The sequence below is a fragment of the Narcine bancroftii genome, chromosome 1 (assembly GCF_036971445.1).
Source record: "Narcine bancroftii isolate sNarBan1 chromosome 1, sNarBan1.hap1, whole genome shotgun sequence".
NCBI classification, from domain to species: domain Eukaryota; kingdom Metazoa; phylum Chordata; class Chondrichthyes; order Torpediniformes; family Narcinidae; genus Narcine; species Narcine bancroftii.
Genome location: NC_091469.1, coordinates 326,274,082 through 326,300,808, shown reverse-complemented (window position 1 = coordinate 326,300,808; position 26,727 = coordinate 326,274,082). Strand labels below are relative to the sequence as shown.

At 42.9% G+C, this 26,727-nt stretch overlaps 1 long non-coding RNA gene across 1 annotated transcript; it reads left to right on the top strand.

The window, feature by feature from the left end:
* The first annotated feature begins 11,210 nt into the window (after nt 1-11,210).
* LOC138748082 (uncharacterized) lies at nt 11,211-25,942 on the top strand. The gene is made up of 3 exons (XR_011347778.1): nt 11,211-11,283; nt 24,731-24,855; nt 25,674-25,942. It is a non-coding gene; the product is annotated as an uncharacterized lncRNA (long non-coding RNA).
* The last annotated feature ends 785 nt before the right edge of the window (nt 25,943-26,727 follow it).

Below are 26,727 nucleotides of genomic sequence, written 5' to 3'. Positions count from 1 at the left end.
TGTGATATATCAAAATACATACATAGAACATTCCAACACAGTACAGACCTTTCGGCTCACGATGTGATGCCTACCTTCTCCAAAAAAAAACAAAACCCTCCCTACCTCATAACTATCTTTCTTTTATCCATGTGTCTATCTCAGTCAAATGTTGTTCCATAAAATGGAATAATATGATAAATATAATCTGTTTATTTAATGATATTTACTAAGTGATAGATATTGGTCAGGATGTCTGTGAAAAATCCCCAATTATTTTTTTGGTGTAAAGTTATGGGATTTTCCTTTTCACGAATGAGACAAGATAACTGCTAGGCTTAATGCTTTTCCTCTTGGATCGTGTTCCTCTGCCAGCCTCCATTTTGCTCCTGGACTGTGACATGTTTCTCTGACTTAAAGGCCACCCATGGTCAAACAACAACAGCTAGGTGCAGTCAGACGCTGGTACAAGTGGTTCTACCATGCCGCAGAACACAAAAGCTCTTCACCTGGAATCAGGCCTGTGATGTTGACTGTCTTTTATTCGCTCTGGATGCTGCCTGACCTGCTGAGGTTTCTCCAGCACCTTTGTGCCCTGCAGCTAGGTAGAACCGCTCTTGTTAAAAATATTGCACTGCACCTTGTATTTATTTAACAAAAAAATAGTCTTTATTCACAGTAAATTATTTGCAAAACTGTTCAAACTCTCTTCCCACCCTAACTTTTGTATCACTCTATTTCCATTACTGTATATTGTTACATTAATTTTTATTTACACCATTACCACCATGGTGGCATCTTGTCCATTGCTCTGGAATGATACCTTACCAAAAGGAGACTGCTTAGTTGGAAATAACAGTTTCTATAGTGACCAACTCAATCACAAGATTATTTTATCATTGAGCCTACATGTTGCAGTTCTTATAGCAAAGAATCTGAGCGCATGAAAATGTTCACAAACTTTAACCTCATCTCTGGCGTGTAATGATCAAGTGCCATTCAGCTTCACCTGTTCTTGGACAAAGTGAAGGGAGGAAAGTTTAGTGAGATATCGGGGTAAGTTTTTTACACAGAGAGTTGTGGGTACCTGGAATGCATTGTCAGGGGTGGTGGTAGAGGTTGGAACAATAGAGGCATTTAAGAGACTCTGAGACATCCACATGGGTGAAAAAAAAATTGAGTTATGAGGTATGGAGGGTTCAGTATTTTGTTTTGGTGGGTGCAGTGTATAGAGGTCAATTGTGGAACATTGTGGGCCCATGGGCCTGTTCTGTGTGGTCATGTTCTATGCTCTACATTTGTATTATTTTGATGCACCAGCATATTTATTTTACTTTTATCTGCTGGGCCAAATACCTGTATGAGGGCAGCAATAAATGCTCCACTGACATGTGGAATTTATTAAAGCTGATCTTACAGAGTCTGTACCCAAACAAGGAAGTCATTTTAAATAGGAAGCATAATTGCTAAATCAAAACAGACAATATTCTCTTCTCTGCTAATTGCCAGTCTTCTGGATAGCCTTGGGTGACTTGTAGAATGTAGCAGACTTTGGTTAATGAGGCTTGTGTGACGTGTATGTTAAGAATGGTTTCTGCTCGTAAGGACCTAACAACGAGGTTCAATGTTGGTGTGGGTCACATGGACATGGGAGCCAGGGATGAAACACTTATGTTTTCTCTGCCACAGACTTTCCTTCCATCAATCGTGTGGTGAGCACATATCTTGTGTTAGCACTGGAGACATTTATTTCCCTTGTTTATCATTGGTAGTGCAAAAAGTTAATGTTGGTGATTGAGCTGACCAGGACTGTATGGTCCATTGTCACATGAAAACTATGGACATGGTAGCATGAGTTGGATTATATTATCTTTTGAATTAGTATGGACTAGTTTTCTGGTAGTGTGACACCAGAACATATGTTTCCTGAACAACAGCTCTGCATATCCGCGATGGCGCTGTTAGTGTAGTGGTTAGCGCAACTCTATTAATGCACCACCAGTGACCTGGGTTTGAATCCAGCGCAACCTCTAAGGTGTTTGTATGTTCTCCCCAGGTCTTCATGGGTTTTCTCGATTCAGTTCAGTTTCCTCCCACCCTCCAAAGCATACAGGGTTGTAAGAACAGCGTGACTGAGAGTACTCAAGACCAGAGAGAGTACAACACACTTTTATTCAGTAAGAATAATACACAATAGTCTGTGGACTGAACTGGGGTTTTGGCAGGGATCCAGGGTTTATTTCGGGATATGTGGGGAGTCGGGGAGGAACCAGTCCTTAGAACATCACATCAATTGTGAATTCCCAGTTCACTATATTCACCGCTTCCTTTAGAATGAAGCCTGTGGGCGAAAACAGAGAACATAGAATAGTTAAGAAATATGTATATTTACAATATTTACAAATTCAACCTGTCAGGATAGAGTAGTACGGGTAGAGTGCCGTAGTGCGGGCAGGCTCTGGACTTTCTGAACCGCTTGTGGTACCGGGACCTCAGGTGTGGGTGATCCATTTCTGGTTGAGGGGTGGCTGGAGCCACTTCCTGAAGTATCTCACCTGAGCCCCTTGGTGTTCCCCAGGGAATCCTAGGTAGGTCCTGGCTCCCTTGAGGTAATGGACCCTCAGTTCTGGTGGGTGCCAGAACCATGATCGAGACTGAGTCCTCCCTGCCATCTGGGTATGCCACGTAGGCATAAGTGGGATTGGCATGGAGTAGGTGCCCTTTATTGACCAGGGGGTTGGTTTGGCTACTCCTCACGTGCTTTTGAAGCAGCACTGGTCCTGGTGATGTAAGCTAAGCTGGGAGGGTGGTCTCTGATGTTGACTTTCTCTCAAAAAAAAATCAGCTCATGAGGAGTTGCATTGGTCACAGTGCAGAGTAGCGACTAATGGAGTGGAGCACCATTGGGTAGGGCATCCTGCCAACGTGAATCTGGAAGTCCTTTGGACTGGAGAGCCAATTTTATGGCCTTCCAAACCGTAGCGTTCTCTTTCTCACCCTGTCCATTCCCCTGGGTGTTGTAGCTAGTCATCCAGCAGGACTGACGTAGCTTCTTGCTCCTAAATGATGAGCCCTCATTGCTATGCATATAGCCGAGTTACCCGAATAGGGTGAAAATGGAGTTTAGGGCACTAGTGACGGACGGCATGGACGTCTCCAGGCAGGGAATGGCAAACAGGAAACGAGCGTACTCAATGATGACTGTGAGGAAGAACACATTCCCGTTCGTGGAGGGGAGGGGTCCCTTGAAATCAACACAAAGTCATTCAAAGGGCTAGGATGTCTTTATCAGGTGCTCTTTGCTGGGGCGGTAGAAGTGCGGCTTGCACTCCGCACAGACCTGGCAGGACCTGGTAATTTCCATGACATCCTCAACTGAGTAGGGTAAATTGCGTGCCTTGACAAAATGAACCATTCGAGTGATGCCTGGGTGGCAGAGCTCATTGTGCAGTAACCACAACTGGCCAGTGTGTGCAGAGGCACAGCTTCCTCTGGACAGGACATCTGGAGGTTCATTGAGGGAACCAGGTCGGTAGAGTGTGCTGCAGTTGTAGGTGGAGATTTTGATCCTCCACCTAGAAATTTTTACCATGTTTTGTGTTGTTGAACATAAATGCCACCAATCGCCGGTCTGTGAGGTGTGTGAACTTACTGCCCACCGGGTAGTGCCTCCAGTGTCTGATGGCCTCTACAATGGCTTATGCCTCTTTCTCCACTGATGGATTCTGAAGTTCATAACCTTGTAGAGTCCTGGAAAAAAATGCAATCGGCCTACCCGCATGATTAAGGGTCGTAGCCAGGGCTGTGTCTGAAGCATCATTTTCCACTTGGAAAGGTACCTTCTCGTCCACGTGCATGGTGGCCTTTACAATGTGGCTCCTGACGTAGCTGAAGGCATTTTGAGCTTCAGCTGTCAGTGGGAAGGAAGTGGTTTTAAGAGGGGATGAACCTTGTTGGCATATTGAGGGACCCATTGGGTGTTATGAGAAGAAGCCCAGGCATCTCCCCAAAGCTTTCATGGTCCTCAGGATTGGGACGCATCCTGTCGGGGTTGGGCCAATGATGCCATTCTCCACCACGTAGCCCAAGATGGCTAGGTATCTAGCCCTGAACATGCATTTACTGGTCTTGTAAGTGAGATTCCGGGCCACAACTGCAAGGAGGAAATTCTGGAGGTTGGTGTCATGGTTCTCCAGAGTGTGACCACAAATGGTAATGTTGTCGAGGTATGGGAAGGTGGCCTTCAACTTAAATTCATCCACTATTCGGTCCATCTATCTTTAGAAGATTGAGTCCCCAGTTTTGATACCAAATGGAATCCTCCGGAACTGATAAGAGTCTCCCGTTAGCCTCAAAAGCAGTGTAGGTAAGGTCAATGGAACAGACTGACAACTGGTGGTAAGCAGCTTTAATGTCGATGGTCGAATAAACCTTATACTGTGCAATTTTGTTCTCCATGTCCGAAAAACGCAGGAGGGGGTATGCATCCAGGAGTGTAAAACGGTTAATAGTTTGGCTATAGTCAATTACTAGCCTAAACTTTTCTTTCCACTTTACGACAACCACCTTGCGCTCTGCATGGGTTGGTACTGTGCTCGATAATGTTCTCATCAAGCAGTCACTGCGTCTCAGCCTTGATGTATGCCCGGTCCTCTGTGCTATAACGCCTGCTTTTGGTAGAAATTGGTCTGCAATCGGTGCTCTGATTGGGGAACAGAGGAGATGGATCTATATTCAGTGTGGAGGGACAGCAAATGGCATCAGAATTTTGGGACCTTCTGTTCCAAATTGTAATGGGAAGGAGACGACCAGAATACTCCAGGGTCACATTTTTAAAGTGACACAAGAAGTCAATACCCAATAAAACCAGGGCTCATTAATTCTCAAGTACATACATTCTGAACTTACAGAACTCCCCCTCCAGCAAATATAAATGAACCATACAATGTTCTTGAATATTTGCAGATGGCATATGGGATGCTAAAAAAATACGATAATTAGAGGGATACACTTTAAGATTAAGTGTTTGGACTGTCTTTGTGTCTATGAAGCTCTCAGTTTGGCCAGAGTCAATTAAACTCTTCAGTTTATGTCTGTTAACCTATACCTTCATCATGGAATTGTTCAGTTGGTGTGGTATCTCCAGGTCCATCACATTTGCTGCCAGGACTCTGGATATGCAGTCATTCCCCTCACTGGAGTCGCTCTCCCCTTTCAGATACTCAGGCAGGCAAGAAGGCGGGGACCATGAGGTGCGGCAAGATGGCCGCCCCATCTGATGAAGATGATGCCAGTTTTAAAACGTGGCAAGATAGCTGGGGTTTCCTGCGCCGCTTCTCTCACCATGCGGTCCCACAGGAAGGCCATGGCATACAACACTGGCACTGGGAGGTTGTGGGTTTGGGTCTTGGACTCACCTCAGTCGGCCCGTCGGGGATCGTACTCTTGTTGGACCTCTCTGTGCTCCCCTCACCCTGAAGACCTTCTCCCAATGCCCCCTCCTACCACAACCAGAGCAGATCGAGTCTTTTGCAGGACATTAAGTTCTTAGGTGCTGCTGTTGACCACAGAAGAAGCATCCCTTAGTGCTGGAGCCCACGGCTGTCAGGGCTGATGCAGCGTGTGGAGCCAGTCCAGGAACCAGATCATCATGGAGGGTGTTGTTGCTGCCACCTTCCCAGTTATCAGCTCCCATTTGGGCCATCTCCAGCCACTTGGCCAGCTGTAAGTTGTCAGGCAGCACCTTGCTGCCTTGCTCCAGCAACCGCTGCCCCACGCCACTGACAAGAGTGTCTCTGATCTGCTCTTCTTCCCCTTTTCAGGCTTTGCCATCCTCCTACCTGCATTTCCTCGTAGGATGAAGACAAAATCTTTGATGGACTCACCAGGTTGCTGCTTCCGTTGCAAGGGCTGATGCCTCGCTAGGACGACATTCTGGGGCCTCATGTAGTGGGCCTTCAGCCTTTTGACTCGTAAGTTGTACTGTCCACGATAATCGGGAATCCTTTAGGTCCGACGTGAGAGAGGAGCCGACATCTTGAGCTCATCCATGGAGTAGATCATTTGTGTGGAAGTCAGGTGCATTTGGAGGCACTCCAGCCAGTGTGCAAACTCTTCGAGGACATCTGGCGACAGAGGGTCGGTGAGGAGCATCGCGGGCTTCAACAGAGCTTCCATCCTAATCTTTTTTTATTATTTTGTTTATAATTTTTGAATCAATTAACATCAATTATAATATATTTGTACAAAAGTATCCTATTCTTACTGAATACCATGACTGAGAGCACTCAAGACCAGAGAGAGTAGAACACACTTTTACTGAGTAAGAATAATGCACAATAGTCTTTGGACTGAACTGAGGTTTTGGCGGGGGTCCAGGGTTTATATCAGGATACGTGGGGGCAGAGTCAGGGGAGGAGCCAGACCTTAGAATATTGCACCAGTACTGAATTCCCAGTTCACCACAGTAGGTTAATTTTGAAACAAAAAGCAAACTACGACAAGTCAGCAAGAGGCTTAGAGCCACTGGCACTACATGACACAGTGAGACTCAGAGATTTCAACACTTGGGATAAAAGGACGACTGTTCTGGAAGAAGTAAATCCAAGATCCTACGCTGTCAGAAAAGAGGATGGTCAAATACTGAGGAGGAATTGAGAGAGCCTGCTGAAAATGCAAGAGACACTACAGGAACAGACAAATACAGAAGAGCCAGCCTACATAGCAATAGAAGAAACACCACCAGTTTTAGACAGTAGTGGACCAGCAGAGCCGACACAAACACCAGCGTTAAGAAGATCCACACATGTTATCAAAGCCCTCAACAGGCTGAATCTATAAAAGAAAAAAAAAACTGCACATTTGAAAAGTTTGTGCTGTTGATGCTGTATTTACATGTGTTTTGAACTTTAAATTGAAATGAATACTGTATTAGTGTGTCATGTTGCTAGATTAAACATCGCAAGGAAAAGGGATGTAATGATAGAGTGCTAGTGATCCTCCTGACCACTAGAGGGACTAATTTGTGGCAGCTTCGGTTGGATTCAAGATGGATGTCTCCACATGGTCTTCTGTACTTTAGCTAATAAAGTATAGTTGTTTTAAAATAAACCAAGTGTCTTTATTACAATAAAAGAAACATCACAAACTTGACTTGGGGATATGTTCAAAACTGCATCTCTGCTGGCAATTCAAGAAGTTAGAAAGGATGCTCTTCAGTAATGCAACTGTAAAAGAAGGTAAATTGCATTCAAGGACTTTGTCAATCCAAGAAAGAGCATATAATAAATATTTGGAGTACAGATAATAACCATTTTCGAGCTGCTGATAAAGTATGCGTGGGTATCATTATACACATACAGTATGTACAATGAGCAGATGCTGCAAAATTCTTTCTTGCTGCATTCACAAAGGTACATAAAATATTCCTCTTCTCTTCTTTGGCTTGGCTTCGCAGACGAAGATTTATGGAGGGGTATGTCCACGTCTGCTGCAGGCTTGTTGGTGACTGACAAGTCCGATGCGGGACAGGCAGGCACGGTTGCAGCGGTTGCAAGGGAAAATTAGTTGGTTGGGGTTGGGTGTTGGGTTTTTCCTCCTTGTCTTTTGTCAGTGAGTATAATTACTACAATATGCCATGAGACTCAAAGAGAGATTAAAAGGATAGATAGGTAAATAAATATTTACAATTGCAGTTAGACTAACAATAGTGATGCTTCCAATTTTCAGACAGATAATTTGATGGTCCTGAGTGGTTTGTTGGTAGGGTTAGGGTAGTACAGGGAGGTCCAACAGCCAAGATCTGTTAGAAAAATACTGTTCTTTAATCCAGAGGTGTTAGTACTCAGCCCGAAAGTAGGAGTGAGAAGAGGTTGAGACCAGCGTGAATGCAGTGCCTCACATAAATGTCTTCAACAGATGGGAGGTCAGTGCCCGTGATGGAATTGGCAAAACAAATCTTGCTTTACCAATTCCAAAACTGCGGTTGGTGCAAAGCCTTTATAGCGCCAGCAGTCAAGATCGGGGTGCAAATCCTTCGCTATCGGTAAGGTGTCCGTGTGGATTTCCCCCAAGGGCTCCGGTTTCTGGGTGTAATTTGGGCAGTACGAGCTCACGGGCTGAAATGGCCTGTTATCGAGCTGTATGTCTAAAGAAAAAATGGTGGCCCTGCCAGAGCTGCTGCTGTAATTTGGGCTGGGAATGAACTTAATAGGAGTTAGATGGTGATTTTCCCATTCAGCCAAGAAGGTTTGAAAGACATTTATTTTCTTTCATGGTTCTCTTTACATTGATATATTCCCAGAACATGTGTGGGAATATATTGGCACTGAGGGAAATGAACCCATTAGAAAGCGAGTCTAGTTTTATACTCTGCAGATTTTGGTACATATCCAAATCTAGGAAGGCACCTTTCCTGAGACCAAATGAGTGAGCAATTTGGGAAAAGGTGAAAAATCATCAATGATTCTGTGCATTTATCCCATTTCTTTTCTGAGTCTGGCTGTTTATGAAAGTATTGATGCATTGCCATCTCTGGTAGTAAAACACACACATAAATGCTGGAGGAACTCAGCCAGTCTCGCAGTATCCATCGGAGATGAAGATATATCACTGACATTTTGGGCCTGAACTATTCTTCAATGTACAGTAAAACCCCTGGTATCCGGAATCCGGCAGCCTGCAAAATAAAAATTGAAGGAAAATAAATTAAAAAGGTAAAATAAATAAGAATAAAATAATAGATAGAAAAAAAAACATAAGTTTAAATTATAAATGTTCTCTGAAGTAATGCATACACCTTTCATGAAGGTGAGAGCAAATATTCAGCCAGTGGAGAGCCTTGGCCATGCTTTGCTTGATGCAGCTGTTTGAATAAAAGTGCATTGCCCAGGATGAAGAGGTGGTTGATGCCGCTTGCCGTTGGGATGTCTCTCTTAAACTGTCTCCTTATCTCCCATGCGATAAAGTTATTGTTCGTCTTTTGAGCACCCCAGAAGAGGTGGGGGGGGGGGGGGTGGGTGGCAGTTGAGGGAAACCTGTAGATGCAGTGGCAGTTAAATGTTTTCAAAGAATGTGACTGAAAATAAAATATAATGCTCATGCAAGTGAAGTTTGTTTAGTGTAAGTACAGAAAAATATTTGTGTCTTTTAAAATGTTAACACTTTAATGCAGATGTATTAGTCAAGGATTGTCAGAGATGTCTCAAGCAACCCATATTTACCTCGAATCTCTCGATTCCCATTGGTGCTGGAGACCTGGGGTTTTGCTGCATAAGATAAAAGCAGGCAGGCATCTTCATTAAACACAAGAGAGAAAGGGGGAAGGATGGGAGGGGAAAGAGTCCAGACCAACAGCCAAAAGGCGTTAATTGGATATAATAAGAGGAAAGGTGAGAACTGATTTTGGTAGGACCACTTCCTGGTAAGTCATGGCTTCACCTCTACTCTCCATCACAAATGTCTACGTAATTGGTACACTGATATGTCCACCTTGGCAATGACCTGCCTCCCTCCATAACTCAGAACCAGACTGCCCTGACCTTTTAGTCACCGACTTCTTATTAGTTCATTGTTTCTTCCATTGCAATATGATTGGAAATAGTATGCAAGAAAATAAGTAGCATCTTTCATTGTTGTGATTTAAAAAAAAATCTCACTTTAATTGTTTGTAGCAGAAAATATCTACTTTTTGCAGAGTTGATGTTCCTAGATCAGGTGTGTGTGTGTGTGTGTGTGTGTGTGTGTGTGTGTGTGTGTGTGTGTGTGTGTGTGTGTGTGTGTGTGTGTGTGTGTGTGTGTGTGTGTGTGTGTGTGTGTGCATGCGCGAGCTTGTGTGTGCATGCGTGCACATGTGTACACCTTTGTGTGCATGTGCATGTCTGTTTGTGTGCATTCTGCTGTGTGTCTGTTTTTTTGGGGCCCCCGCTTGTTTGCATGTGCCTGTTTGCTTAATCTTGTGCATCTGTGTATGTCTTTCGTGCGTGCACGTGTGCATGTTTGTGCGAATGCATGCGTGTTTTTGCGAGCCTGTCTGCCTATCCTTCTTCGATGGGTAAATCCAAATGGGAAATGTGGCAGCTGGAATAAATTCTAATGATTTCCTTCAAATGCAAGTGTGGCTGTCTGCGTGTAAAAACTAGGCAAACTGAGACAGGGATACAAATAATCCATCAGTGTTTAATTAGCATCAAATCCACCAACTGAGGTGCAAGTCATGAATCACCCACATGTGTGGTGGATGTACCGGATTGGCTAAAAATGACATCATTGAAATAACAAAATCCCAAGGCATTATTGATTTAAAATTAAAAATAGGATTCGAGGTTCTACCCCCTTCCCCATTTAAATCTGCTGTTCCTTTCTTCCCAATACCATCGGATGATAAATAAACTTGCACTTTATTCCAGTGCCTGTCCTTCCTGCATTGATTCTCACCACACTACCACTGGCTATGGCATCCTCTTGCTACATCCTTGGTAGCCAATCAGATCAGATCTCAAGTGGGAATGGTTTCCTGCTAAATATGTGCAAACTGTATCTCAATCATAGAGTCACATAGTTCTGAGTTAATTCCCCATTTCAGAGGCTTGAGTAACAAAATTTTGGATGGCACTCAAGCCCAGGGCACTGAGGATTGCCCGGCTTCTGTAAAAAAAATAGGATACGAGAGTTTACTAACAATGTGCAGATGCATCAAATTTTTTACTTGCTGCAGTCACACAGGTACATTAGATACACCAGTTACAGTAAAACCTATATTATCTGAAATTCAAGCCACCAGCAAAAAAAAAGTCAAGGAAAATAAATAGGTAAAACAACATGGAAGTTTAAAATTCACCGCCTCGCCATGATTTTACTAATCCAAGTAACACGCAATCTCAGGGAAAGGGAAGATTCACTTATCCGGCATCTACCAGTCCCCAAAGGTGCCAGATATCAGAGGTTTTACCATATCATACTATAAATTAAATTACCACAATATGCAGGATGTTAAAAGAAATAATAACCATGAAAAGATAAAGAAATATTTGTAGTCTTTTCCGAATCCAAGTCCCCACATGCTTTCTCTCATGTAATCCCATGCCATTATTTAGAAGAGAAAAACTCTTCCAGTTTCTCAAGTCACCTATTATCATATCATTATCATATCACCTATTATCATATCATTGTTTGTGGGAACTTCCTGTGGTTAAACTGGCTACAGAAATTCTCATATCATGCAAGAGCCTGCACTTTCTGAGCACCTTATTGCCTGTAAAGACCGTTGGTACGATCAGAAAGTGAAGTGAAAGATGCCAAAATAAGGTACGTCTTTGTCTTTTCTTTTTGCATCTTTTTAGGGCCTTTCACACTTGCCAGTGATCCCAGGAATCGAATGCCAATTGGCCTTTAATGTGTCTAGTGTGAAAGTAAAATCTGCTCAATGCCGGCGTCAGATGATGTCATCTAACGCCGGGGATTGCCAGACTCGACCCCTAGTACAAACCCCAGCGTTGAGATCAGACAAGTGTGAAATGGGCAATTGCATTGCAGGCACTTCCGATTAAAGGTAGAATGGACCAAACGCCAGGGATAAACCCTTACAAATCTGAAAGCGTTCAGTGTCCCATTCTAGTGTGAAAGGCCAAACCCCTGTTCCTATCCAGGGGCACTGAATGGCTGATTTACTGGGATGCAAGTGTGAAAGGGGCTATAAACTCACATTGATAGGGTCATAGAGTTGTACAGTAGAGCAATAAGCCATTCTTTCCATCACATTGATACAAAGTTTCTCAATTCCACATTAACTCCATTTGCTCGGATTAGCTATATACTTCTATATCTTCCCTATTTAAATATATGTCTCTTAAACATAGTGATTGTATCTGATTCCATCACCTTCTCCAGTTCACAACCACTTTCCTCTCAGAACCCTTTAGCTCGCTTTCCTCTCATCTTAATCCTATGCTCTCTGATTTTTGATATCCCCCCACGAGAAAGACATTTTGACTATTCACTCTACGTATTCATCTTATCATCTCATCTTTGTTTGTCAATTTATTACTTCACACCAGAGAGAGCAAGCCCATTTAACCCAGTCCCCTTCTATAACTGGTCCAAAAATCCAGACAATATCCGAAATCTACGCTGCACCCTCTTTCCTGCACATAAACTAGTGGACAGGGTTAAGGGTGTACAGTTGTGAGGTCTGCACACAGCATTCCCGACATCAAGGAGATTGGATGCCGATGTTTATTTGAGCATATCTGCTCAACCTCCCCATGACCAACCATTTTAATTCCACACTCCATTCCCTCACCAACATGTCTGTTCATGGCCTCATGCACTGCTAAATTGTGATGACCTGTAAATTGGAGGAACTACACTTAATATTTGGTCTAAGCCCTCTCTAACCAGATGGCATTAACATCAACTTCTCCAGTTTCTCTTAGGCCCCTCCTCTGTCTCTGTCTCTCTCTCTCTTTTCCCTGTGTTCCTGATTCCCTTCCACCAGCACCTCACATCTTCCCTCTCCTTTTAGTCACCCCCCTTCTCCTATCATTTTCCAGTTTTTTTTTTCATTCTTCCCTGCCTTCTATATTCATCTATAACCCCTTGCCCGTTGCCCTTCCCCTTCTTCCCTCCTCCCCTCTTCTCTCCCACCTTATTTTCCCAGGTGTCTTTGCTTCCCGTAAATGCTGCGTGATCTGCTGAGTTTTCTCCAGCACTTTTGCGAGTGCTTATATAATGCTGGGTACATTTTGGCAGTCTGTCTATGTTGGGAACAAAATTTTGATGTGGTGCTTCATTCATGTAAGTATTAGGGATCCAGTGAGATTGATTCAACTCTATTAGGGATCAGTGGATCCTGTTGCCAGGACTGAGGGTGGCCACATAATCATCACGCCCAAACTATCCCCAGTGGGCAAGTGCAGAGAAGAAGGGTTCAGAATGTTGCTTGGCGAATGACATTTGACCATTGTTCTTCATTTGGGATCTTTAACCCTCATATCCGAGAGAGCAGAGGTGAAGCTAAGGGTCTCATCGTGTGACTCAGCTCTCGTATGGCACAAAACTGCAGTCTCCGTTGTGCTTTGCACTCATATATTTGGAATTGGACTTGATGCCACAGGCAGATGATTAGGAGACAAGATTGCTACAAGCAAATCTAGACTGACATCTTTAATTGAAAGTATAATTGCAACGCCAACCTGACGCAGCCCTCTGTTTTCTGAACAGCAGCACAGGCTACTTCAGGCAGCAAAGCACGAGCTGTGGCTTAAGATTCAGGTTTCAGATTTATTGTCAGAGTACATACATGATATCACATACAATCCTGAGATTCTTTTTACTTCGGGGCAGGGCAGAATTACCACTAATTGGAAGTGCAAAAAATGTACTTATAATAAACAAATGTAGACAACTGACTGTGCAATACAGAGAGGAGAAAATAAGCAAACAATAAAGTGCAGAAGTAAGGGTCCTTGCATGTGTCTCTGATTGAGTTTGTCATTGAGGAGTCTAATGGTGGAGGAGTTCCTGAACCTGGTGGGGCGAGTCTTGTCACACCTGTACCCCTTTGAAGCTGGAGTGCTTGATAAAGTAACCATCTTTCGGGATTCCCTTCATTTCTCGAAAATTTCTACAGGTGTACCCTGGACAATATTCTGGTTGGTTGCATCACTGGTACGGAGGTGCCAATTCTCAGGATAATTCAAAAGATCTCCAGAGGGTTGTTAACTCGGCCTGCGACATCACGAGCACCAGACTTCACTCCATCGAAGACATCTGCAAGAAAGCAGCCTCAATCCTCAATGACCCCCGCCACCCAGGCCACGCCCTCTTCACTCTGCTACCATTGGGAAAAAAGGTGCAGAAGCCTAAAGACGAGCACTCAGCAGCCCAAGGGCAGCTTTTTCCCACCGCCATCAGATTCCTGAATGACCAATGAGCCAAAGACACTGCCTCACTTTGACTTTTCATGCACTATATTTATTTATTGTTATAAGGTGGTTTATATGAATGTTTGCAATGTAACGCTGCCACAAAACAACAAACTTTGTGACTTGTTCATAGCAATAAATTCTGATTCTGAGATTCTAACTGAGCCTTTGCAAGACTTTAATCCTGCCAGCACTGTGTGTACCCTTAATGTCACATCGTGAATGTGTTCAGCCTTGTGCAAAACATTCCATTGTACATGGTCGATATGTCAATTATGAAGGAACCCTGCTTGGCCTAAACTTATGCTTTTGGGTGCTAGCTCAACTGTGCTTAACGAGAACCATCTTGAGCCAAGCTGGCTCTGGAAATGTCAAGCCAACTTCAGCCGAATATATTCCTGGAACTTCCCTCCCGGGTCCTCCTGACCCTGAGCACCCCATACTGTCACATTTTTAAAAATTGTTCCAGTATTATTATAGCTAATAAATAAAAAAGAAACACAATCATTTCTTGCACACAGCATGATTTTTCTCTTAATTTGCTTGTAATCGCACCCAGGATATTAACTTTAGATGCAATGTACAGCAGTGCTGGAGAAACTCAGCAGGTCATGCATCATCCACAGGAAGTACAAGGCACCCAACGTTCCAGGCTGGAGGGCTTCATTGGGAATGTGGAACAGCTGAATAAAAGGGAGCGGGGAGTGGGGGGTTGGGGGGGGGGGGATGGACAACCAAACATTGATCTGCCTTTTTCTTCCTCTCGGTGTTGCTTGACCTGCTGAGTTTCTCCAGCATTTTTGTGTACTGCACAAGATGCCAGCATCTTCAGAATTTCTTACTTGTCTCTATTAACCTCACATCCCTGGAACCTCAGGGCTTTCCTGGTTCCACCTGTGAGTTAATTAATTCATGTTTAGATGAAGAAAGTAAATTTGTTGATGAAATCTCTTGCCTTATGCACAATATTGGTCTTAACATATATGTGTAATTGACAGCAAGTGAACATTTTGCAGTTGAGGAATGCACACAAAACTATTCTCTATATGAAATATCCGTCATAATCTCCAACAACAAACAGCCTCGCTTACTACTGTAACCCTTGTCTCCATTTTTGCCTTCTTCCTTCAAAGGAAGTAGTTATTTGAATCTCTCCTGAGTTCTTATGACAGTCGACCCATTTAAACAATTAAGATAAATTCCGGCCTAATGTTAAATTCTGTTATATTGGCTCCAGGATGAAATCATGAGGGATGGGATCAAAGTTGCCAATCCTCCTGCAGCCTCAGCTTGTGGGAGAGGGAGTCACTGTCTGAGGTACTTAGTCATTATTTAAATTGCTGATATCATTTGAGTTACTGAGGCATCAAAGAAAAGAAATTCTGGCAGAAACGCTGATACAAATACAAAAGGCCCTGCCTCCTGAAAAAGAATCTGAAGTAAATCAGGTCAAGGCAAGTTAATTGACATTTTGATTAAACAAGTACAACCCGACGAAACAGCTTTTTCTGGTCCTCGGTGCAAAACACAGGTGGACAACCAGAAATAGTGCCCATACAGACAAATAATACATATTCAGGTCAAGAATTCATATATACAATTCATATATAGTCTCGGATAGTTTGTGCGAGCAGTTCCTTTGGTCGTTCAGCATTCTCACTGCCTGTAGGAAGCTGTTCCTCAGCCTGGTGGTGCTGGCACTGATACTCCTGCATCTCTTCCCCAACGGGAGCAGCTGAAAGATGCTGTGTGCGGTGTTGAAGGGGACCTCAATAATTTTGTGCACCCTCTTCAGACAACGAACCCGGTAGATCACGTCGATGGGGGAGATGGAGGCTCCATCTCTGCCACTCTTATGGTCCTGTGGATTGACCTCCGATCCATTTCTCTGCAGCAACCGTACCCCATTGTGCTGCAGCCGGCCATTGTCATCTGTGGTAAAATTTCCATTGTTAGCTATTTGCCCTTTCTTCTTGCATATATTAGAGTGAGTTTTCTGAATATAAAACAACAGTAAAATTAGGAATATATCACTTATGCAGTACAGTAATTAACTATGTATTTGGTGTCTTTTTAGATCGGCAGCTTTATTACCTGAGCTCTGTAAATAAAGTCAACGACGTTCTCCTCGTGCATTCCCTCTGTGCTGTTGCTGTTCAGCAAATCAAAGTCTCCATATGACAGCATGGGTAGATGTCTCATGCCAGCGGTGATGGCCTTCTTTTGCCCTTTCTATCAGGCTGCACTCAGTCAATGGGCTGGATGTGGGTCACATGACTGGGTTTCACCGAATGGAACCAAAGCACAGTTAGCATATTGAGACAGCGCAAGGTTTTCGAGAAGGCTAAAAGAAACAGAATGTGAGAGTTGGTGTACCTGAGAGGTCAGAAGGGAAGCCAAGGAGTTATTAACGGCGGTGGAGATTCTGCAATTTAAGCATCTTGCTAATTTACAAGATTCCCCTGAAAAGTCAATGCTAAAGTGGCACGACAAAAAAAAAAATCAGTTTTTAGCCCTTTGTCCTTTCTCTCGCCTTCCATTAGGGTGAGCTTTCTAAATATAGAACAATGGGTAAAATTAAAAAAAATGATCTTCCCTCTCTCCCAATACAAATTCTGCCAATTAAACTTACAGAGATATTTTTAAATTGCCGCTCATTCCAACTGTTACATGTAATTTTAGTCCTTGTTCACTAATGATAAAGTTTCATAAGGATTAATTGAACCAGGAAGAGATCTACCATGATGTAGTGTTGTGAGAGGATCTTTATGGAGCGCATCAACTGTTAACTGAGGCAGAACCTGGTGCAAATCATCACAGTGGGTCAACGGTTGACACCATCTCCCTGGCCACACAAACATCTATTAATTGACTATAGCTTGGCTATAGTATGACACCATCATGCCATCAAAGCTCATGTCTAAGCTAAAGACTTTGACTATTCCTTTGAAACTAGATTCTCAACTCTCTTATCAGCAGAATCAGAATTTATTGTCACGAGCAAGTCATGAAATTCCGTGTTTTGCGGCAGTGTCACAGGGCAAACATTCATTCTATAACCATCTTACAACATTACTATAAAAAATAAATATAATGGTGCACGAAAAGTGTCTTTGGGGTTCATTGATCATTCAGGAACCTGATGGCAGCGGGGAAGAAGCTGTCCTTGTGCCACTGAGTGCTCATCTTTAGGCTCCTGTACGGTTTCCCGATGGTAGCAGAGTGAGGAGGGCATGGTCTGGGCAGTGGGGGTCTTTGAGGATAGAGGCTGCTTCTTTAAGACACTGCCTCATGCAGATGTCCTCAACATTCCTCGGCATTATGGGCAGACTCCAATAAGTGCAACCAACAGCATCACCTCCACCACGCTGACACCTCAAGGCTGTGTGACTGCATGCTTATTCTCCAACCCTACTCCCTGTGCACCCATGACCAGGGTCATCTCCAGCTCAATCTAAAAATCTCCAATGACACCACCGTTGTTGGACAAATAACTGGAAATGATGAGTCAGAATAGGGGATGGAGACCAAGAACCTAGTTGGGTGGTGCCAGAACAACAATCTTACTCTCAGCATCACCAAGTCCAAGGAGCTGATTGTTGACTTTAGGAAGGAGAGGCAAAGCACCACACATCTGTCTGCATTGATGGGGCAGAGGAGGAGAGAGTTAGAATCTTAAAGTTTATGAGAAAGCAAATTTCAGAGACCTCTCCTGGAGCCAACACATCAAGGCAACCATGAAGCAGTCTGAGGATATTTGGGATGCCATTGAATACTCCATACAACTCCTGCAGATGCACCGCGGAAAGTACAGTGACTGGTTGTATCACAGCTTGGTTTGGAGATTTAACTGCCCAGAAATGCAGAAAGCTTCATAAAGTGGCAAACAAAACCAAGACCATCACTGGCTCTGACCTCCCATCTAATTGCTAATACTCACATGAGGTGCTGGGTCAAGAAGGCAGCCAATATCATGAAAACCCCATGGCCCTGGTCACAACCTCTCCTCATTGCTCCCTTCAGGCAGAAGGTACAGAAGCCTGAAGACCAGCCCCTCTAGGTTCAAGAACAGTTTCTTTCCATTACCTATCAGGCTCTTGAACCTCCCCTTGTTATATTAATCAGGGACTGCTCCCTCACCACAAAGAACAGTCTGCAGTGTCGCACAGACACACTTTTGTACATGGATATCGATGAATACTTATTCTCTATATATTGCTTTGTATTTATTGTCTCTTTGTAATACAAGTCTGTACTATAATAATTGCACTTTAGTTGTAGTTTTTTTGGACAAAGTACCTGTTCGGCTGCATCAAGTAAGAATTTCAATTAAAATGTACTTTTTACAGTAAAACCCATTTTATCTGGGATTCAAGCATCCAGCAGCCTCAAGGAACCAGCAAAAAAATATGGGAAATAAATGACTAAAAACTTGCAGAAGTTTAAACTTGGCATGCCTCTCTATTAGTTCGCCAATTTCAAGCAATATGGGATCTCAAGCAATCAGAAAATCCAATTATCCGGCATCTATCAATCCCAATAGGTGTCGGATACTAGGGGCTCTACTGCACTATGTATGACAATACACTCAATATTATAATTGATTATTGAGAGTAAGTGTGGACGCTGTATAAACATGTCACAGGAGGGAATTTAATTTTGCTGAAAAATCAGTAAAGGTTGACTTGTAGGACCTGTAGAAAGGGTTCAGAGGCAATACAATTACTTCCTCTAAAATTTGTCTGTGTTAACAGCAGCAACAAAGGGAGCACATTGATACTAATTGGCAAACGAATCAGAGAAGAGACACGTGGAATTTATTGTCTATGTTATGATCGGGAATGCTCTCCGCATAGGGCTGGTGAAAACAAATTTAGGAGAAACTTGTATATATCTAAAAAAAATCTGCAGTGGTCTAGAGAAAGAGTGGGGGAGTAGAATGCATTTGTTCTTGGACACAATAGGTCAGAAGGTCTTGATACTCCATGGTCAGATTCCACTTGAAGCAGGGTAGTGCTCCAGGTACAACTCTTAATTATTTATCGGCAGAAATCAGATCAGAAGAGATCAATATTATAGATTTTAAAAGATTTGGAGCCCATATTTGGATTATTTTAATTTGAAATTTGAAACTGGTCGTGTGCGGCTGGTTTTCCACATTGAATGCTAAATAAATGATTGAAGTTGCTCTCCTTATCTTTTCTTTTTTTTTCTTTTTTTTTATGGGGAATAGGAGGGTAGATTTCGGTTAACGGGAGGGGTGGGGGGTTAGGTTGTAGTTTTTTTGTAGTTTAGATTTTATAGTTTTTTTTCTGTGTAACCACGTAAATTGCTTTTTGATAATTTGGTAACTTTAATTCTGTAATTATGGTTATTACTTTGTTTTTTTAATAAATAAAACATATTTAGAAAAAGGTTGCAACCGAAGATACTTTTAATTAATTCACTACAAAACAAAAGCAGTACACCCTGCTGGTAAAAGAGATTTATGTTAGATTTTAAGCTTTCAGCTCCATCCTGGCATGAAGTTGTGTTGGTGTTGACTGATGGAATTTTTAATTCTAGAGCAATAGGAGATAAGGTGGAACCATCTCCCTCTTCAATAGTCCCATGACATGTTTTGCATGGACCTATGAGGGTAGATGCTTCAATGTTTAATGTAGAGTCATACAGCACAGAAACAAGCCCTATGATCCTCTCCATCCATTCCACCCACCTGCTATCTATATGTGTTACGAGCCCAGAGGACCCCAAAACTAGCAACAATAGACAAATGGTTACTTAAAGAAAAGTTGCTTTTAATTATCTTTAAACATGAAAATGGAATCAAACTTTAACTTATTACTATTCACTTACTTAACCTAACTTTACCCCCTTCTAATGCACATGTATGTAACGTGTGTGTAAGTTCAGAAAAGTTAGTTGGTTCACAGTTCACTTCTCACTCCTCCAAGTTCACTGCTTACAGGCAATTCTTATACTGTGCACAGAATTTAATATTTATGAAGTTCACCAGGCTTTGGTGCTTGAAAGGTAAATGGTTACTGCTCAGGAAGGTGCTTGCTGGTTAAGAGAGAGATTCGTCGTTCCAGGACATCTACAACTGATTCCTTTTTAATCAGCCACTCCAGTGTCTTGCTGATGAAACTTGCCCCCTTCAGGGTTCTCCACATGATAACCTCTTTCTTTCTGGTCACCACAGAGTTCCTTTTGTTTCTCTTATTCCAAGTGAAACGTTAGACAACCAGTCCTTTCCTCTTGCATGAACCACAAGAGCTTTGACCGGCCGTCTTCCAAATGGGTCTTTCCATAAGCTTTCAGGCTTGTCCTGTTCCAGTCCCAGCTTCTGTTGCCAGCAGTAACACTGTAAAACTGATCTCTCTCTCTCTCTCTGAGAGAAAGCCTGATTTTCTCTCTATGCTTGCAAAACCACATGACCTTCTTAGAACAGCAAGTACCCTTCCAGACTGAATGCTGCTTCGATGAGCTCTTTCATCTGTTGCCTTTTTGTAAACAACAATCCATTAGTGAAATTTCTTGGGCACTCTCCAAAGCCCTTGTAAAGGCTGTGATGCCCCAACATGTCCAGCATTATTAAAGCTCCAGTATTTCAAATAAAATCTGTTTTACAGTATTTGTATGTGACCTACTCTAACAAACCTTTCCCAGTTTATCTCCACAAAACATATCTATATACTCTGTCGCATATTGATCTCATTGTTCTTGATTCATAGGGTTCTGGGTGACTGTTACTTTATGGAAAATAAACCAATGTATCCAGCATCTCTTCATAACTAAAGCACTCCATCTCAGGCAATGCTCTTGTATATGTGAACCACAAGCACCGCAGATGCTGGAAATCTTGAGTTAAACAAAGAGAAAGTGGAGGGTCTCAGCAGATCAAGTTACATCCATGGTAGAAATGGTCAGCCCAGGTTGTGGGTCTGGCCTCTTTGTCAAAACCAAGGTTAAAAAATCAGCCATGATTTGAATAGTGGAGCAGACTGGATGGGCTGAAAATCCTAATTTTGCTCCAGTTCAAGTTCACGCTTATTATCATCTGATTGTACAAGTACAACCCGACGAAACAGCGTTCTCCGGTCCTCAGTGCAAAACATTCAAACACACATACAGACGAACGATACATATGCAGTATGTATCTACATCTATAAATATTGTTGAATAAATAGTAGAGTCTCGGAAAGTTTGAATGAGCAGTTCATTCAGTCATTCAGCAGTCTCCCAGCCTGTGGGAAGAAGCTGGTTCTCAGCCAAGTGTTGCTGGCCCTGACACTCCTATATCTCTTCCCCGAATGGAGTAGCTGGAAGATTTCACAGTCTTATGAAGGGAGAAAGGAGTTGGTGAGGGGCCAAAAGATGGTAGGGTATTGGAGAACTGGAGAGGGCATAGAGAGGGGTGATGAAATAAGAGAGAAAGATAAGGACAGCAGTCAGTTAAACAAAAGGTGGAAACAGTGGAACCAGTCAGAGAGCTCAGGTTGCTGGTAGTCTGAACCGGAGTGTTGTGCGACTGCAGAGGCTGCAGGAGTGCTTAAGGAGAATCCACAGACACTCACTGACTCTGAAGGGACTCTTTTGCTTCTCTTTCTCCTATGGTTACTTCTACAACTCTTTGTGAAATTGAGCCACACTCAACTCTTGTGGCTTTAGGGTAGCAGCTGTATTGGGTTTCGAGACAGGAATTTGCCTGTTACCTCACCTTTAGTTACTTGTTGATCCATTTCCAATGGCTGCTGGCTTGGAATGCACATCATCCAAAACGACAGAGTGGTGATGCAATATTTGAGGTTTGCGATAAGTGCAGATAAATCAAGCCACTGAATGAGCTCTTGCAGTATGGAATGCCGGGTTTCATTAGTCGGGGGATTGAGTTCAGGAGTCATGAGGTAATGCTAAAGTTCTGTAAATCTCTGGTGAGGCCACACTTTTGTTCAGTTCTGGTCACCTCATTACAGGAAGGATGTGGGAGCTATGGAGAGAGTGCAGAGGAGATTTACTGGGAGGCCCAGATTGGAAAATATGTCTTTTGAGGCCCAGTTAGCAGAGCTTGGACATTTTTTTTCTATGGACCTTAGAAGGATGAGAGGTGACTTAATAGAGGACTACGACATTGTGAGAGGCATGGATAAGGTGCCTTTTTCCCGGGGCAGGAATAGGAAACACCAGAGGACATCTCTACAAAGTGAAGGGAGGGAAGTTTAGAGGCAGGTTTTTTAAATGGCGGGTTGTGGATGCATTGCCAGGGATGCTGGTGAACGTTAGAACAATAAGGATATTTAAGGGATTCTTAGACAGTCATATGGGTGAAAGAAAAGTACAGGGTTATGAGGTAGGGAGGGTTTCATATTTTTTTGGGGGGGGAGGTGTTAGGGATATATAGGTTGGCACAACATCATGGGCCAAAGGGGCTGTATTGTTCTGTAATGTTCTATGTTCTTTGCTGTCAAAGGGCACAACCAGAATACATCACATTCTCTGCCTGTTTTGCTGATTGGGATTGCCAGATATAGAAGGGCAGTGGAAATGGACTTAGTGGGTTGATGAGAGGGAGGTCATGATTGGTGCTGGATGGGATAGAATACAGCATTTGTTCATGTCTGACCTTCTCAATGCAAATGATTTAGACTAGCCATTCTCAACCTTTCCACCCCACTCCCCCTAGGGACTCCACTCAAAGTTTATGGGCTCCCTTCTCTGTGAAGCATTCAGGTTTTGGTTATTTCTCTCCTACCAACTACATACAAAAATATTTTTAAAAGTTCTGTTATGTGAGCTGCGAGGAAAATGTTTTTTCTTACTTAAATGTTCTGTGGCCCCTGGGGAATGCATATGGCCCCCATTGAGAATGGCTGAATTAGAGAACAGTACGTCTGTGGGAGTTGTTAGTCTGAAGTGGAGCCTCGAAGTTATTTCTGAAGTGAAAGTGTTGCAATTAAGGCAAAAGGCTTAAATCTCTTGATCCATTTAATGTCACAATTATTGACTGAGGACTGACCCTCAGAGCAACATCTGAGGGTGAAGTAATCCATGAAAAATTAGAGATCAATTCCATCCCATGGTCTACTGTAATAACAATATGCATTTCCAATATATTGTTGCGGGGGAGGTCTGGGAAATGGGTGGGTGGGGGAGATGGCTCTTTGATTAGGTAGCTACTGTGAGAGTCTTTCCTTCTGGTGGGAGAGCCTGGAATAGGGCTCTACAAACTGCCCTAATGAGGAACTTAGTGTGTGAAAAATGGACATTTCTTTGCATCGAAACCCCAACTACACAACAATACTGTTTTGAAGATCCAAAAGATTTAGATACTTTTATGAAGTTAAGTCAAGCCAAGTAAAATTGATCACCCTCCAGACATAGGATCACAAGATGCAGGACCAGACTTAGGCCATTCAGTCCATTGAATCAATCCTGCCATTTGATCATAGCTGGCTTATTATCCATTTTATCCACATTCTCCTGCCTTCTCCCTGTCACCCTCAATTTCCTTCCTAATCAAAACATCTACTCCGACTTAAATATACCCAACGACTTGGCCCCTGCAGCTACCCATGGAAATGAATTTCTATAATAGAGTGGCACGGTTGTCATAGCGGTTAGCACAACACTGTTACAGTGTCAGCAATCAGGACCAGAGTTCGAATCCCACACCCTCTGTAAAGAGTTTGTACGTTCTCTCCATGTCAGGACCAGAGTTCAAATCGCACAACGTCTGTAAAGAGTTTGTACGTTCTCCCTGTGGCAGGACCAGTGTTCAAATCCTACAATGTCTGTAAAGAATTTGTACGTTCTCCCCGTGTCTCCATGGGTTTTCCTTGGGGGCTCCGGTTTCCTCCCACCATTTGAAACATAGTTTAATTGGGTGTAAATTGGGTAGCATAGACTCCTGAGGCGAAATGGCCTCTCATTGTGCTGTATGCCTCTTAAAAAAAAGTTAAGAAATGCAATTCTTTGCTTCCGCAGAGAATGCTGATTTTGAACCTTTGGACAATCAAGAGAGATTGGAGTTGGTGGGAAAACTGAGTTAATTTCAAAGGTCAGATCACCCATAATTTTACTGAATGGCAGGTCAGGTTCAAGGGATCAAGCGACCTCCACTTACTCCTATTTCTTGTGCTCTTATAATGGATAACGAAGCTTTGTTGCGGAGGGAGTGGAACAAAGATAGAGGGAGAGAAGGAAAGATTTAAAGAGGTAATTCCAAAGCTGAGGGTATAATGAATTGAAAGTACCAATGGCATCAGAAGGATGGTGCAAAGGAAATCAGGTTGGGGTGAGGGGCTAGAAAGAGAGGATCAAGGAGCTTTCGAAAAGCTGGAGAAGCCTACAGGCAGAAGGGGTGCTGATGAGGAGAAGCCATGAAGGAATTTGAGACCAAGGATGAGAATTTTAAATTTCAAGTATTGCTGCTCTGAGCCATTGAAAGCCAGCAAAAACCAACGTGTCAGTGAACAAGCCTCAATGCCAATTGACACCACAATAAACTTTATGCTAAGTTGCATTCAGGATTGTGGCAAAACTTTTCCGGCTGACCCGAATTGACAGGCATTCATTAGAAGTAGCTGTATTTTCTCAAAGGACATTGTTATTGAGACAGCTCTAGGACATGTGTATTCAATAGGCATGTGCAGTGTGGAGGACTCAATCACTGGTACAGGGTTCCACAGCCTGAAGGGTTTGGGTGCTTGACAGCAAAAGTAAATTACATTCATTGCAATAAAGCAATTATTTGGGATTGCACACAGAATTTTGCTGCTTTCTTCACTGCAAATATTAATTGCCAACTTTAATTTGATGTATTCCTGTAGGCTTCAATATATTACTGCTCACGAACCTTGTCAAGTGCACTGTAGCCATGGGTTGGTCAACCTTTCCATTCTTGCAGCGCTTCTGATACCAGCTGAAAGTGGAAATAACAGCAGCTCGCATTAAGGTAACATCTTACATGTGGGAAACGTTACTAAGGTGCTTGATACCGGGATCGTGGTTTGAAGAGGGCTCGCAAGATTAGTGAGGACTCCTATCCCATATATATATATATATATATATATATATGTGTATACCTGTTCTGCATGTGTATTGTTAGTCTGCATGTGTGCTATGTCCAGATGTGTGTTCAGATGTTTTTTCACTGAGGACCAGTGAACGCTGTGCATTTGAATGATGATGAACTTGAACTTGGCAAGTGAGGTCTCAAACATCATTTGGCAACGAGCCTCTGATGCTTAGTTGCTCCTGGCATGCTGTGATATCCCCGGAGAATATTTTCACCTCCTTCAGTTTGATTCTGTTGGGGATCCTCTAAACATTTAAGCCACTTGGGTTGTCCAAAGGAGGTTTAGCAGAAGAGGAGACCCATTGGAACATGAACAATAGTGACAAGGCCACCAACCATCTTGTGCACTCAGTTGAAGGATGCCAATGTTGGGACACGCACAATCTATTCTTCATCATATTTAAGAAATTTTGTAACTTTCCTAAGCGTCATCTTGGTGTCCAACTCTATGGAGTAAATGATTGCCCCCTCCCCCCCCTTTCCATTTCCACATTGTGCTTTCCAAGCATGCACTCATGTGTGTACTTTTCCGGCTTCTTGTGGAGGGAAGAATCTCCAAACAAAATGGTTATATTTTCTTCTGCCAATATTACTGGAAGCAAAGATAGGTTCAAAGGTTCAATGTTCCTTTTATTCTCACATAATAATACTTTACAAATGTAATGTACATTCTATGCTGTGACTTTTGCCTCCAGTTCAAACCATCGGCGACCTGAGCTCCAGATCCAAACCTCCGATATGATCAAGAAACCTTCAGCATCTGAGGCCTCTTCAGGAGCCCTTCTTGACCTGAGCATCCTCTCAAATCCTGGTTCTGCTGCCTGGTTCCCATGAAGCAGTCTCCATCAGCCCACAGCCTGTGTGAGACCTTTGACCGGAAGTCACCAACGGCCCACAGCCCATGTGGCCATGATCACTGTCCTGTAGAGTTGTCTCCCATGTTTCTCCTTCTCAGTGGGGTGGGGTAGGGGGTGTTGTCCCCATTTCTGGTGCCCTGTGGTTGAATGTTTTGGAGCAGAACAGCAGTGCACAGTGGTACTAACCATATTCTTGGTTGCAGAATGTTCACTTTCAAACAAATGCATGAACAGACACAAGCAAAAATTGGCTTAAAATCAGGTTTGAATTTTGATTTGTTAACATTGGTGCTCATGATGAACTCACAGTGGTATACACAACTGAGCCTTCACCTCATGAAATGAGTACTTAGATCCAGTGAAGTGCTGGTTTTAACAAGGAATCTGCATATTTTCTCATTCTGCATGTGAAAGGACTTGCATTCTTATACTAGTGTACCTGTCATAATTTCAAAATATCACACGGCACTTTAAGTCTATTTTGACAAGCTATTCATGTGAATAGACAGCAGATACTTCATCAAATTGTGCATAGTGAGATTCCACAATTTAAAGTCTCAAGGTGATACTAAAATGATAAGTAGTTCCCATTATAAATCCATTTGCCAAGCATTTCTAAGCTTTCCCAATTCTGACAACAGGATCCTTTCTCTGGAGGTGCTGTCAGGGTTAATCTTAATTCCAAGAGATTTTGAATCCCAATCGACATTTTCCTGAATCAATCTGAAGCAAGTAGCAGATCTCAGCCACCCCAGTTGGCTATGGTGTTCAATGGCCAACACTCCAGTGTGGGAGGTTGCTGTGTGATGTGGCCCTTTAGACTTTTCTGGAAGAAATCACCAGGGTTGGCAATCCAAACCAACTGTTTTTTTTCTCATAAAATTGACTAGGA